This window comes from Pongo pygmaeus, chromosome 13 (assembly GCF_028885625.2).
Source record: "Pongo pygmaeus isolate AG05252 chromosome 13, NHGRI_mPonPyg2-v2.0_pri, whole genome shotgun sequence".
In the NCBI taxonomy this organism is placed as follows: Eukaryota; Metazoa; Chordata; class Mammalia; order Primates; family Hominidae; genus Pongo; species Pongo pygmaeus.
In genome coordinates this window covers 109695555-109712404 of record NC_072386.2, presented here as the reverse complement: position 1 = coordinate 109712404, position 16850 = coordinate 109695555, and the positions used below count along the sequence as shown (strand labels likewise).

The 16850-nt window shown below is 34.3% G+C and overlaps 1 non-coding gene across 1 annotated transcript; it reads left to right on the top strand.

Annotated features, from left to right (window-relative positions):
* The first annotated feature begins 16115 nt into the window (after positions 1-16115).
* LOC129044846 (U6 spliceosomal RNA) lies at positions 16116-16221 on the top strand. Its single transcript, XR_008504821.1, has one exon. It is a non-coding gene; the product is annotated as a U6 spliceosomal RNA (small nuclear RNA).
* The last annotated feature ends 629 nt before the right edge of the window (positions 16222-16850 follow it).

Below are 16850 nucleotides of genomic sequence, written 5' to 3'. Positions count from 1 at the left end.
TGACCATCTGTTACTACAACCCAACTATGAAACAGAGATGCTTTTATTTTTCTCATGTCACTTTGTACTGCTTGGGTGACACCTCAAGGAAGAAAAAAGGGCAGAAAGCAACAACAAACAGCATCCGTGATGAAAAGGAAGAGGCTAAGCTTCCATTCCTCACACATTTTTGCAACTAGCCACATAAAAGAACGCACAAGATGTGCAGTAATATCAGTGCAGATACTCATCCAGCTGTCTGTATACATTGTGGCTCTCACAGAGCCCATTTCTTACAGTGAAGTTATTTTTTTTTCCTTTCTTTGTAATCTCTTCACCTGGCAACAAATGTAAGTTTGTAAAAGCATACTCTAAGGTCAATAAGTTTTCTGAATCTCTCTTTAACACATGGTGTCTATGCTGGAATTATTTAACCTGTCAACTAAACCTCTTTACAATACAAACTCAACTCACTTTTCCCTCACCAGCTCCCAATTTGCTTCCTCAGGTATTCAAAGTCCTTACCAAATGCAGTTACCTGTATTTCTAAGGAAAGTTTATGCCTTTTTTCCCCCATATCTATTCCGTAGCCCAGAATATCCCTTCCTATTGTCCCTTCTTGATTCTTGACTCTACTTAACTGACCTTGTTTCTATTCCACAGACACCAAGCTCCCTCTCCCTTCAGGGCTTTTGCACATGACAGTCCTTCTACCAAACTCTCTGACCTCCATTTAACTCAGTCACTGTAGACATCAATGCATTGTCACTTCTTCATGCATTGGACACGCTTCCCCACTCTCATTGGATCACATCAAGTCACACTGAACATTTCCTTTTTTGTTTTTTAGCTTTGATTTTAGGTTTGGCGGTACATGTGGAGGATTGTCATATAGGTAAACTACATGTCACAGGGGTTTGGTATACAGATTATTGTCACCTGGGTAAAAACTACAATATCCAAGAGGTATTTTTTTTTGTCCTGTCCCTCCGCCAACTCTCTACCCTCAAGCAGACCTAGTATCTGTTTTCCCCTCTTTGTGTCCATGCATTCTTGCTGTTTAGCTCCAATTTATAAGTGAGAAAATATAGTATTTAGTTTTCTGTTCCTTTGTTAGTTTACTTAGGATAATGGTTTCCATCTCCTTCCATTTTGCTGCAAAGGATATAATCTTGTTCTTTTTTATGGCTGCATAGTACTCCATTGCATATATGTACCAAATTTTCTTTATTTGGTCTACCAATAATGGGCATTTAGGGTGTTTCCATGTCTTTGCTGTTGTGAATGGTGCTGCAAAAAACATGCGTGTATATATATCTTTATGGTAGAACAAATTATATTTCCTTGGCTATATACCCTGTAATGGGATTGCTGGGTTCAATGGTAATTCTGTTTTAAGTTATTTGAGAAATTGCCACACTGCTTTCCACAAAGATTAAACATTTCTTATTATGTAATAGTTAGAATCATTGGTAATGACACGTATATGTGATCATTGGATTAGTGTCTATGTCCTCACCTAGACTGCAAGCTCCATTATGCTCACCATCCTATCCTCAATGGCTAGCATAGTGTGGGTACAACATATAGTTTCAACAATTATGTACTAAATAAACAAAGAACTAGAGAAGTGAATGAATTAATACATAAATGTGAAAATCGTATTCATTTCTCAAGGACTATCTCTAATGTCACTACTCTTATAAAACCTTTTCACATGTTTCCTCTCATCATCTTAAAACAAAAATGCCAAAAGTGATTTCTTAGTCATTTGAATATTTAGAACAAATTTTCTATTCTTTCTTGTGCAACTTGGAGGATGGCTTCTATTGGAATAGTAGCATTACTTTTTGGATCCCAAATTAATGGCAGAGTTCATAGGAAAACTTCTCTTAAAAATTGCTCTTCCTTCTTATTTTTTTAAGGTTAGGCAAAGACATGACTTCTGAAAACTTCTCTGGGATTATCTATTAAATAGAGCCCCCTAAAATACCTCTAAGGTATGTTCAAACTCTGTGTACCTATTTTTAAGTGGTTCAAATTAAAGATGAGGAATTTGTGATTTCTAGAAAGGAAATAAGTTGCTAGCAAGTTAGTGGCAAAATGTGATCTAGTGCCCAGTTTCCCAACTTCCAGTTTAGTCCTATCTTTAATATTCTATGTTTATTGTCATATAGATACAAATAGATATTAATATGGCCAAAAGAAAATAAATAGCTTATTTATTTCCCCCAATTGACACACATTTTCTTAATGGGACACCCATAGATATTATTTACCTTCAACCGTGGGTTCCAATTTTAATACACCAAGCCTTCTTGCCAAAACTGGCAGGGCAATTCTCTACAAAGTTGCAAAGAATCTGTAAATTAGCCACATCCATCACACACTGACATGTTCCTGGGATGACACAATACTGAGAACCCGGAGCCCCAGTGTAGGTGTCATTAATAACAAAAAGTAATTTCACAAAGCAGAATACTAACAGAAAGACTTTTGTAATTTTAGAACTGGAAATTGTGTTGGAATCATTACTGATTTTACTTGAATATATATGTATGGAAGAGATGGTAATCGAGACTGTTTTAGATCTAACTCATTTTAGGAAGACAGCATGGTTTGCTGGGAAGAAGTCTGTTCTACCACAAACTTGCTGTGTAACTAACCTTGGGCAAACCAACTCTTCTCTCAGTTTCATAATTTGTAAAATGAAACTATATTGTCCCATGTAAATGCTAACATTTAATGAATCATTTTGGATTGGCTTAATAGAGAGTTTCTCCATAAATAACTCCAGGCGTTCACAGTTCAGTTGAACACACAGTAAGTAAAGACCTACAACGTGAAAGGCACTGTACTGGTGTTTTAGTCGTAGAAGTAGGCAAAGCATAATGCCTGACTTCAGGGTGTTCACAGACTAAAGAACAGGACTCATATATAAACAACCAAATTAAATGAGTGTAATCGAAAATAGGAGAAAACTCAAATAAACCACGATAGGAAACAGAAATAACTTATAACCGTGGATACAGAGAAACTATATATGGATGAAAAGATGAAAGAATGATGGGTGAAAGAATGTAATGTGCAATGCTTTGCTAATAAACTTTAAAATATATAGAAAATTACTTCTGAAATAAATATAAATTATAAAGATTGATGTAAGCATATGTTGAAAGTACCCATGGATGTAATGTGAAAACTATTCAAGTAATACAGAGACAGCAACGCCCAGAGTGTTTAATAGAAAGGTCTTTAAATTTTTTTAAATGCAGTTTCTATGTAGCTTAGTTATTTAAAACAAAAGGAATTTTTAAAAATTTATTTCACTAATTTGGAATAAACACCATACTTATTCTAAAATGTGATAAATATAGTGTATGATTTTTTTTTTTTTTTTTTTGAGACAGAGTCTCACTCTGTCACCCAGGCTGGAGTGTAGTGGTGCAATCTTGGCTCATTGCAACCTCTGCCTCCCAGATTCAAGCAATTCTCAAGCCTCGGCCTCCTGAGTAGCTGAGATTACAGGCACCTACACCATGCCAGGCTAATTTTTTTGTATTTTTTAGTAGAGACAGGGTTTCACCATGTTGGCCAGGCTGGTCTCAAACTCCTGACCTCAAGTGATCTGCCCGTCTTGGCCTCCCAAAGTGCTGGGATTACAGATGTGAACCACTGTGCTCAGCCAATATATTATATAATTTTATCTATACATATAAATGAAAAATAGCACAAGAAAAACTATTAAATCAGGGCATGACTTCTAATAATGACTGCATGATGAGGACAGGTGATTTCTTTCACAGAAAATAATGATAAAAACTGGAGAAGATCAAGGTACAGTATGATGTTACAATGCATGTATATTATGTACAATTATTGTATCAATTATAAATTTAAATATAGTTTAAAAACTGGACATTAGTTTAAAAAAAATTTAAAGATGAGCAAAATAATAAAGAGCAGGTTAAAACTGGAGGAAAGCTTATGCTTCAGAGACTGTCATGCACCAAAGAAGAACCAGGAGATTGTGGCTTTCTTATCCCAGCGTCTTGTCCAATCCTCACAGATTGGATGATGGGAAACCACAGCCTTGTTGGTTTGAGGGTAAAGATGACAGAGCAAAGGAAATACTGGAAATTTAAAAGAGAGTTTTTGAAGTCAGAAAGCCATTGAAAGACTTATATCTAAAATTTGAGTAATAAGGCTGCTCTAATCCCTAGCTGGTCAATAAACTACTCACACGGAGGACCTCAGAGAGCTCATCAAAAGAATAAGTGAAAACTGAAAGGGTCTTCAGTTGAAATAAAAGAACTACTCCTAATATGATTTGTGTATTTGCTTTACCTTTGACTGAGTTATTTTCCAACCCACACAGAATTTCAGTGAAACCGTCTTGGCTTACAGTGTTCAAGTAGCAACAAGAGCTGATAAAGGAATCAGAAAATTAAGTGAGAAACCTTGGGATCATGAAAATCACAGAGAGGCTAAACCCCCCCAAATCTGAGGATAGAGTCTACCCTAAGTTTTGGCTGACCACTAAAGATATGCAGATATGGAAAATACCCGGAAGATGTGCCTTAAAAAGCAGTAGCTTGGAAGCCAAGATAAATGAGCAAATATATCGGCTGCTGTACACCACAGGCAGACAGATTTCATAGTTTCAGTAAAGGCATGTTAACTGCCTGTTAGAACAATCAATTGACAGTATTCAGAGGAACCCAACAAATTCCAGAATCCCTATAACATATTATCTGCAATGTTCCATTTTCAATCAAAAGATATCAAACATGCAAAGAAGCATCATCAATATATATGCAGAAAAGCAAACAAAGAAACAAACAAAACCCAGTCAATAGAAATTGACTCTGAGTGTGTCCATCTGTTGGATTTAGTAGTCAAAAACATCAAATTAACTAATATAAGTGTTGTCAAAGATTTAAAGGCAAATAAACTTGAATAATTAAGACTATATGATATTAATGAATTAACAGATTTAAAAAACAGAGAAATAGAAACTATAAAGAGTAACTTAAAACACTTGAGATCAGAAGAAAAGTATAACAACTGAAGTGAAAACAAATCATTAGATGGGTTCAACAATGGATTTGAGATGGCAGAAGAAAGAATATCTGAACTTAAATGTAGATCAACAGACATTTTCTAATCAAAATAAAAGAGAGGAGAAAGATTGAAAAAAAAAGTAAGAAGCCTCAGAGACCTATGGTGAACATTGAGCAGCCCAACAATTAGAATCCCAGAATAAAAAGATAGTATAGTGCAGAAAAATACTTGAAGATGTAATGATCAAATTTTCCGTAAATTTGTTGAAATAAAACATTAATTTATTGATCCAAGGAGTTCAAAAACTGTCAAGGAGTATACGGATGAGTACACAACATGCACACACACATACACATGCTCACACACATACACATGCATACACACACAAGCACATCATAGTAAAATTGCCAACAGCCAAAAATAATACAAAAAAAGCAGCAAGATAAAAAACAACACATTACATGCAGGGACACAATGATATGATTAATGCTAAATGATCATTGGAAACAATGAAAGGCAGAAGACATTGGATTGAGATATTCAAAATACTGAAAGAAAAAAATGTATGGTGTAATGAAGTCATTTTCAGTTAAACAAAACTGACAGAATTTATTGCTATGAAACACAATTTAGGAAATGATAAAGGAAACATTTCCAGAAAGAAAAAAATAGTATCAGATAATGACTTTCCTACTTGTATATACAAGAAATGATAAAGAATACTAAAAATGGTGGATATATATATATAAATCAGTGTTTTGTAGCTTTCTTGTACAGAACTTTCATCTCCTTGGTAAATTTATTCCTAAGTATTTTAATTGTTTGTAGTGATTGTAAATTAGATTTGTTTTCCTGCTCTTTTATTGTTGATATATAAAAATGCTACTGATTTTTCTATGTTGATTTTGTATCCTGCAACCTTACTGAATTTATTTATCAGTTCTAAAAGTTTTGGTGGACTTTTTAGGGTTTCTATAGATAAGAGTATGTGGTCTGCAAACAAGGACAATTGGACTTTCTCCTTTCCAATTTGGATGTCCTTTATTTCCTTTGCCTAATTACTCTGGCAAAGATTTTCAGTACTATGTTTAATAAGAATGGTGAGGTGGGCATCCTTGTCTTCTTTCAGTTATCAGAGAAGAAATTTTCAGCTTTTCCTCATTCAGTATGATGTTAGCTGTGAGTTAGTCACATATGGCCTCTGTTGTGTTGAGGTACCTTTCTTCCATATCTAGTTGGTTGTGTGTCTTTTATCATGAAGGGATATTGAATTTTATCAAATGCTTTTTCTGTATCTATTGAAATGATCATATGATTTTCATCCTTAACTCTGTTGATGTGATGTATCACATTTATTGATTTGAGTATGTTGAACCATCCTTGCATCCTGGGGATAAATCTCACTTGATCACAGTGAATGCTTTCTAATGCGCCTCAGTGTTTGGTTTGATAGCCTTTTGTTGAGGACTTTTGCATTTATGTTCACAAGGAATAGTGACCTGTAGTTTTCTTTTTATGCTGAGTCCTTGTCTAATTTTGGTATCAGGGTAATGCTGACCTTATAGAATGAGTTTGGAAGAATTTTTCCTCTTCAATTTTCAGCATGTTCTCTTGAAGGTGATCCAGGAAATTCCTCTCCATAGTGATTACACTTTATTACTTTAAAGGCTGTTTAAAGCAAAAATTATGACAATCATTTTGGGTTTATAACACATATCTGTGAAATATAAATATAGATGTGGACTCATGCTATATATAGTGTATATATATATATATACATGTGTATATATATACACATGCGTGTGTGTGTGTGTGTGTGTGTGTGTGTGTGTAATATATGGCAACATAGTACCAAAAAAGGATGAAGGGTGGATAATTGGAAATTTACTGTAGCCAGAATTGTCTATCCTTATTTTAGTAAACAGAAGACATTCAGTATTAAGTACATTGTGACAAATTAAATATACATATTGTGTTTGCTAGATCAAACAAAAGTGACAATTCATGAAAATGTATTCAAAAATTCATACACTAAAATTTTTGTTTAAAACAAAAGGATGAACAACAACAAAAAACCAAAATGGGACATTTGGAAAAGAAATCATAAAATTGGTGGACCAGGAGACATAGTAATTCTATGTTTGTATGCACTTAATAACTGTTTCCCCAAATATATAAGGCAATGAAATAACTCAAGAAGAGAAATAAATAAATCCACAATTGTGGTAGGGGGTTTTAAGGCACTTCTCTCCTGAATTATAATGAGAGTACATAAAAGATCAGAAATATATAAATATATGAACAATTTTTATGTTCTCACACCTCACTGCACAAAGACAACAATTGACATATATAAACACTGCATTCAATATTCTTAGCTGAGGCATATAAAGTAGTTACCTAAAGTGATTATGTGATAGTACATAAAGCAAACCTTAACAAATTATGAAGACTTGAGATCATGGAGAGTAAAATCCTGACCATAATGGGTTTAAAACTGAAAATCAATAACAAAATATAATTTGAAAAATCTATAGGGCCGAGAAATTAAATAATTTTAGGCCAAGAAAGAAATTGCAATAAATATGTTAAAATATTTGAACTGAATAATGTTGAAAACGTGACCTGAAATTTTGTCACATGCATCTGAAGCCATGCTTACACTTAAAATATTTAAATACAGTAGATAAGGAGTAAGACTGAAAATCGATGATCTAAACTTTTACCTCTTGATATTAGAAAAGGAAAAGCAAATCTTGTTGTGACTATAAAGAATAAAGAATGAAATAGCAAAAGCAGAGGTTAATTAAATAGAAAACAACAATTTAATAGAGAAAACCAACAAATCCAAATGTTAGACATTAATATATTAAGGAAATGTATATGTTATTAACTTCTAGTTAAGATGTATGCCCTTCCTGCCCTAACAACATAAAAAAGCCAGATAAGCTAACCCTTTGGATAGCTGTAGACCCAAAGAAACCTACATAAATTAATTTTTTAAAATGAGATATTCTTAGTAAAGCAGTAGCTTGCAACTGCTGTCATCTTGTTCAGAACAGAAAGAGGCAGAAGAATCTGCCATACATGTGGGTAAAGTGAAAGTAGCCAGACATTTTACCAAACTTTTTATATCTATGTATGGATTATTCTGATGGATTGGAATCTCAAGACAGCCCAGCTACAGAGTAGGCCTGCACCCACTCACCAATTCTTTCCCATTGGCCTTTACCAAGTAAGTGAGCAAGACAGGGTAGGATTGCTGAGAGACATCCCTTCTTTGGTAGGTTGTGTCTTACCAAAGTACAAGCCAGTGGTCTACTGAATGCTTAGAAGAGGTTAGGAGAGTCGAAAGAAATTTCTCAAAGTCACATGCTTGAAGGTATTTTACTGCACAACAAGTAAAATAAATAAAGGGCATATTAATTAGGAAAAAAAGTAAAATGTAAATCTCCTTCTTCTTTTTTTGAGACAGGGTCTCGCTCTGTCATCCAGGCTGGAGTGCAGTGGCCCAGTCACAGTTCACTGCAGCCTCCACTTCCCAGGCTCAGGTGATTCTACTACATCAGCCTCCCAAGTATCTGGGACTACAGGTGTGCACCACCATGTCTCGCTAATTTTTGTATTTTTTTTTTTTTTTTGTAGAGATGGGGCCTTCCCCTGTTGCCCAGGCTGGTCTTCAATGCCTGGGCTCAAGTGATCTGCCAACCTTGGCCTCTCAAAGTGCTGAGATTACAGGTGTGAGCCACTGTGTCAAGCAATTGTTTCTCTTTGCAGATGATATATACGCATACAGTTGACCCTTGAACCACAAATGTCTAAACTGCTCAGGTCTGCTTATATACAGATTTTCTTCTGCCTCTGCCACTCCTGAGACAGCAAGACCAACACCTCCTTTTCCTCCTCCTCCTCAGCCTACTCACTGTGAAGGCAACAAGGATGAAGACTTTTATGATGATTCACTTCCATGTAAGGAACAGAAAATATATTTTCTCTTCCTTATGATTTTTTTAATGGCATTTTCTTTCCTGTAGCTTACTTTATTGTAAGAATGCAATATATAATACATGTAACTTATAAAATATGTGTTAATCAGCTATTTATGTTGTCAGCAATGCTTCCAGTCAATAGTAGGCTTTAGTAATTAAATTTTTTGGGAGTCAAAACTTATATGTAGATTTTTGACTGTGTGTGTGGGGGCATTGGTGCCCTTAGCCCACACATTGTTCATGGTTCAACTGTATATTTATATAAAGGTTGTAACATATAATTCTGATAAATCTAAAATTATTAGAAGTAATAAATGATTTCAGCAAAGTCACATCATATTTCTGAAAAGTTGCAAAAAATAGAAAATTAAAGTTAAATATAGAATATTACTTACATTATCACTAACATTGTAAAGCATGAAGTATATAAAAATAAATTTGACAAAATGCGTGAATTACACACTAAAATTATAAAAAATTATTTAGAAAAGCCAAATAAGAAAAAAAAAAGACACATACCATTTTCATGGATTGTAAGTAACATACAATACTTTCCCTATATTAAGTTTAGGTTCATTGCAATCTCAATGAAAATCACAGCTGTAAGTTTTTGACATAAATTGACAAGCTAGTTCTATAATTTCTGTAGAAATGCCAAAAACCTAGAATAGGTAAAACTATTTTAAAAATAAAGAATAAAATTACAAACTTTTACACTATCTGGCTTTAAGACTTACTATATAGCTGCAAGTAATCAAGGCCGTGTGCTATTGAAAAATAACAGACCTATAGATCAAGAAACAGACCCACACTTATAGGTTTAATTGATTTTAGAGAGAGTGTCGTACGTAATCCAATAGAGAAATTAGAGTATTTTCAATAAATGATGCTTAAACAACTGTATCATTATGGAAAAATAAACACCAACACATAAATCATAGCAGTCATATCATTATGTGATGAGAATGGATCATATATGCCTAAATATAAAAGGTAGTAGTATAAAAGTTTTAGGAGAATAAACATAAAAAATTATCTACAGACTTAGGGTAGGCATTTATCATAATAGGGAATTAGACTTCACCACAATTAAAATATTTTTTCTTTCAAAAACTAAGGTTGAAAAAAGCAAACACAAAGAAAATATTTTATACAAACATACACAAGAGAGTGTGTATATATATGTATATAGTTTATATAATTATATACGTGTATGTGTGTATAATCTGACAAAGGACTGCTATTCAGAGTACATAAAGACCTTTTCAACTCAATAAGAAAACAACCAAATTTAAAGGTAGTCAAAGGTTTGAACAGATGTTTTAAAATATAAGATAAACAAATATCTAAAAAGCACATGAAAAGACATTCAACAACCTAAATTTAAATCTGTATGTCTTTTTAAAATTCAAAACCACATAAAATTAATTAATGGTGTAGAAGTCAGGACAGGTTTGATGTGTGGGAAGTAGTAATGAGTAGAAGAGGGCACAGTGGGGCCTCTGTGTGCTGGTCAGTTTCTTGGTCTGGATATAAATTGCACACATGTTTGTTTGTGGTTTATGCATATATGAATGTTACAGCTCAATAAAAAGTTTACTAAAAAAATCAAAAGCTGTTTTTTTATAAAGTTGATAATGTTAAAGTTTATCTCCAAGAATGAAACTTCTGAAAATAGGTACAAAACATTTTTGGAGCTGAGTAAAGTATATGGATTTGGGAGTTTGTAGTTGTGGTGTCAGGCTGACCTGAGTTTTAATCTCAGTTTTACCAGATAATAAATAATATTCACCTCAGTTTCCTTAGGTGAAATACTTATATAATAATTGCACTGACTTCACAGGATTGTTTGGAAGAATAAATCCGACATATTTGTAAAAGTAGTAAGCATTGTATATTGAAATATATATGTTGGCCATGATCAATAAATGGTAGCTATTAAAATAATAACAGTATGTATGAGAATAAGAATAATATTGTTATGAACCAAAATCATTTTAAAATAGAGTAGTGATAGGGGAACAGGCTGATGGATTATTCTTAAATGTTCATAAACTGGTCTGAGTATAGATAGGAATCAATACATAATACTGGTAGCATTTCAAGCCATGGGGATTAGATGAATTGAATCATAAATCATTTTCAGACTCAAAAGCAGACAGCAAAAGGTGATAAAATTTTCATGTGGCTTACATGACAGACAAAGGATGATATAAAAAACTCACGAATCAATGAGAAAAAAAGATAAACAACTCAGTGTAAAGTGAATCAAGGACCCAATTAGGAAAATCACAAAAGAAAAAAATATATTTAAATACTATATACATAAATTTAATATGCAAAATAAAGCATATTCGCATATACCCCATTGTTATAACCCCATCACAGATGAGTTATATCAAATCAACAAGCTATATACTTTTTGCTTATTCAATGGCTTATCAAAGATCATATATTCATGTTACCTTTGAGAGGAAGCAGATGTACTTTGCGTTCGAAAGTGAAAATTGGTAGAGTCTTTTTGGAAGATAATTTGGAAATATGTACCAAAAAGCTTAAACTTGTGCATCTTCATTGATCCAGAAATTAGTTTTGTTAAAATTTATCAAAGAGAAGTAATTGTGATCATACTTAAGGGTTTAGATACAAAGAGAATAACTGCCTTCTCATTTGTAATGTGAAACTTTGGTTATAACTGTAGTTCAGATAATAGAAAATTATTCCATTCATCCAAGGAAATACTTTTTAGCACTGACAATGATACTAAGAAATAAGTTTAAACACAGGAAATAATTTTTACAATATATTCTTCCATTTCAAAAAAGCCCATTACAAAACAATATGGATAATATTATTCTATTTTTGCAAAATAAACACGTATGTTTGGAGAAAAGACTAGAGGCAGAGTCCCACAGAATATTAAAAGTAGTTGCATCTGAATGACAAAATTATGGATGATTTAATTTTTTTCATTCTGCTTATCTATATTTTCTCAAGATTTTATAAGGTACATATATTACTTTACAATAAAAAGAAAGTTACAATATTTCAGTGCAATTTATGTAAAGGTAGCACCATTTGATGCACTGGTAGTAAAAATAAGGGAGTAATATATGCTCTCTGCAAGGACAAATGCTATCTTTTCAAAACCAGAGTTTGGTAGTCAAAAAAAGACAATAGGCATGCAGAAATTGTGGAGAGCCTTACAACAGGCAAGGGAACATTATCTAAAAAGGTCAAGGAGTTGCAAACCATTTGGCAGACAATGGACAGCAATTACATGCCTACAGTTGCTGAATCTCTGCCTCTTGGTTAATCTGGGTTAGAGGTGAAGTGGGAGATACAAGCAGAAGTCAGATTCTGCTAGGTCAGCCGATCATGTCATGCTAAGGAATTAAAACTTAATCCTGTAAAAACTGGAAAATAATTGAGTTAGCAGAGATCATGACCACATCTGAGTTTTTAAAAGTCCTGGTAGCATCGTTGGGGATGAATGGTATTGCTGGTGAGCAAATGGATATCACTTACTTAAGACATCATTGCAATGGTCCATGCATCAGTGAAGACTTGTAATAAGGCAGTTATGATGGGAGCTAAGGGAAATGTGAGTCTGAGAGAAATTTAGGGTGTAGAATGAACGGAAATTGGTGATTATTAGAATGCAGAAAGTGGAAGTGAGAAAAACATCAAGGAATCTCCAATATGCTATTTTGAAGTATGAGGTATAGATAATGTTAATATTGCCTATATGCTCTGTATTTACCAGATTTATATGGATAGATAGATAAATAGGAACTAGGCAAAGCCAAGCTTATACAGGTACCAAGTATATATGGATAGATAGATAGATGCCTATCCATATATATGTATATACACACAATTAATATATACATACAATTAATTAAATTATACACACAATATATACACACAATTAATTAAAGACATTGTGGTGATTCCTCAAAGACCTAAAGACAGAAATACCCTATTTGTCTCAGCAACCCCACTACTGGTTATATACACCAAGGAATATAAATCATTCTACTATAGAGACATATGCATACACATGTTAATTGCAGCACTATTCACAGTAGCAAAGACATGGAATAAATCTAAATGCCCATCAATGATAAACTGGATAAGGAAAATGTGATTCATATACACCATGGAACACTATGCAGTCATTAAAAAAAAAAAACGAGGTCAGTCCTTTGCAGGGAAATAGATGGAGCTGGAGGCCATTATCCTTAGCAAACTAACACAGTAACAGAAAACCAAATACAGAATGTTCTCACTTATAAGTGGAAGCTAAATAATGAGAACACACGGACACATAAAGGGGAACAACACACACTGGGGCCTATCAGAGGGTGGAAGGTGGGAAGAGGGAGAAGATCAGAAAAAATAACTACTGGATACTAGCCTTAATACCTGGGTAATGAAATAATCTGTACAACAAACCCCCATGACACGTTTACCTATGTAAGAAACCTGCACATCCTGCACATGTACCCCTGAATTAAAAATGAAAGTTAAAAAAAAATTTTTAAATATGTCTTTAAACTTACCCAAACCAAACCAAAACAAATAAAAATAATTAAGGTAAATAGGGGAGTGAGAAATGACAAGAAAGAAACAAAACTTACAAAGAAAATAGGAACCAGGCCAAGCCAAGCTTATATAGGTACCAGGTAAAACCTTTTGGCCACAGAAGCGCTTGTGAGTGGATCTATGAATCAGAGGATTAAGAAAGCACAATGTTTGCTTGTGTGCTATAGATTCTGGTCTTCATGTAGAACCACTTTTTTTTCTGAAAAAAAACAAAACCCGAATGCATTTTTCATATTAGATAATGCAACTTGATTTCTTCCATTTTTTGTTTCATTTTTATTTAAAGTTTTTCACGATTGTTACTGCTTGTTAAGAGCATAACTATAGCATTATATAAGTGTTTGCTGTAATCATGACTTTTTGTGCTTTTGTGGAAGAATTAAGTGTGGGCAGGAAGGCACCTTGGGTGGAGCAGAATGTACAGATTTGCTAGTCATAAGAGCTTTTCCTGGTGTCTGTAGCACCCACTCCCGTCATGGCTCTTTACACAGCATACAATGAGCTGTTGCTTACATTTCTGTCTCTCCCATTTGAGGGTGCATAATGCAAGATGAGGCAAGGGCTTTCCTAGGTAGACAGATGGACGGACGGACAGATGGATGGATAGATGATAGATAGATAGACAGAGGAATAGATAGGTTGGTGAGTCATTCATTAAGCAAATGTTTAGTGAGGGGCCTTTCTGTGCCAGAGATAAACATGGTCAAGTTCCTGACATAATGGAGCATACACATTACCCAGTTTCCTCCACCATTGGCTAAAACAGGCTGTGTTTAGCATTGGCTAAAACATGGAATTAGCAGGCGCTCCATACTCAGCAGCCAACTGTGTTGACCTGGATGTTGGTCCTGATTATTTGCCTTTTAACGATGTGTCCCTGCACACGTTGCTTGACTGAGTCTTCTGTTTTCACTGCAAAAGTTATATGTGCTGAGGGATGATAAAAGAAGTGGGGCCAGTATCAATGCAGACATTTTTATAAAGTGAATGAAAAGTGAGAGGCAGCTCATCCTATCTGCAGTCTGAAAGTTGTCTGGGCAGCAGAAGCTGTCAAGTGTGTGTTTCAGATAATGACAATGGGGAAGGACTTGGAGGCGGAAGTGTTTCTTGTTCATGTGGTTATCCAAATGCCTGGTGATTAAGAGCACAGATTGTGGAATCACCTAACTCAATTTTTTCGCAGCCTCCGGCTTTACTGAGGTGCAATGACAATTAAAAATGTGATGTTTTGATATATGTATACATTATGAAGTAATCCCCACAATCAAGTTAATTAACATGGCTATTACCTCACGTAGTTACCTTGTGTTTAGGATGAGAGCACTTAACATCTATTCTATTCGCTATGCACCCCATGAATATGTACTATTATCATTTGCCAATTAAAATAAAGAAGAAGAAAAGATCTACTTTCTTAGCTAATTTTAATTATATAATGCAGTATTATTAACTGGCGTTACAATGGCGCACATTAGATCTCCAGAACTTACTCATCTTGTAACTGAAAGTTTTCAAACTTTAACCCAAATCACATTTTCTCCACTCCCAAGCCCTGGCAACCAATGTTCTACTCACTGTTTCCATAAGTTTGATTTGTTTAGAGTCCACGTATAAAATAAGATCCTGCAGGATTTATCTTTCTGTGTGTGGCTTATTTCATTTAGTATAATATCCTCTAGACTCATCTATGTTGTTACAAATGGCAGGATTTCCTTCTTTTTAAAGGCTTAATGATATTTCATTCTATATGTATTACATACCACAATTTCCTGATCCATTAATTCATCAAAGAACACTTACTTTGTTTCCATATTATGACTATAGTGAATAATGCTGCATTGAACATGGGAGTACCAATATCTCTTTGAAATACTGATTTCAATTCCTTTGGATATGTACCATTTTTTTTCAAACAAAAATAGAAAAGGCGATCCTAAAATGTGTATGGAATCACAAAAGACCCTGAATAGCCAAAACAATCTTGAGAAAAAATAAAGCTGGAGGCATCACACTATCCAATTTCAAAGTATAGTATAAAGCTGTAGTAATCAAAACAGTATAGTATTGGCATAAAACAGGCACATAGTCCAGCAGAACAGAATAGAGATAAACCCATGCATATGTGGTCTACTTATATTCCACAAGGGCACCAAGGGTGTGCAATGGAGGAAGGAATAGTGTCTGCAATAAATGATACTGGGAAAACTGAATATCCACAAGCAAAAGAATAAAATTAGATTTTATGTTATACCATACACAAAAAGTCAACTCAAAATGGACTAAAAACTTAAACATAAGGTCTGAAACCACAAAAATCTTAAAAGAAAACATAAGGAAAAACTTGACATTGGTCTTGGCAAGAATTTTTTGGATATGACACCAAAAGCATAGGCAACAAAGGCAAAAATAAACAAGTGAGACTATATCAAACTAAAAAGTTTCATCTCAGCAAAGGAAATAGTAAAATAAAAAGACGTGCTTGCTTCAGCAGCACATATACTAAAATTGGAACGATCCAGAGAAGATTAGCATGGCCCCTGCCAAGGATGACACGCAAATTCGTGAAGCGTTCCATATTTTTATTAAAAAGTCAGGAAACAACAGGTGCTGGAGAGGATGTGGAGAAATAGGAACACTTTTACACTGTTGGTGGGACTGTAAACTAGTTCAACCCTTGTGGAAGTCAGTGTGGCGATTCCTCAGGGATCTAGAACTAGAAATTCCATTCGACCCAGCCATCCCATTACTGGGTATATACCCAAAGGACTATAAATCATGCTGCTATAAAGACACACGCACACGTATGTTTATTGCGGCATTATTCACAATAGCAAAGACTTGGAACCAACCCAAATGTCCAACAATGATAGACTGGATTAAGAAAATGTGGCACATATACACCATGGAATACTATGCAGCCATAAAAAATGATGAGTTCATGTCCTTTGTAGGGACATGGATGAAATTAGAAATCATCATTCTCAGTAAACTATCGCAAGAACAAAAAACCAAACACCGCATATTCTCACTCTTAGGTGGGAATTGAACAATGAGAACACATGGACACAGGAAGGGGAACATCACACTTCGGAGACTGTTGTGGGGTGGGGGGAGGGGGGAGGGATAGCATTGGGAGATATACCTAATGCTAGATGACGAGTTAGTGGATGTAGCGCACCAGCGTGGCACATGTATACATATGTAACTTAC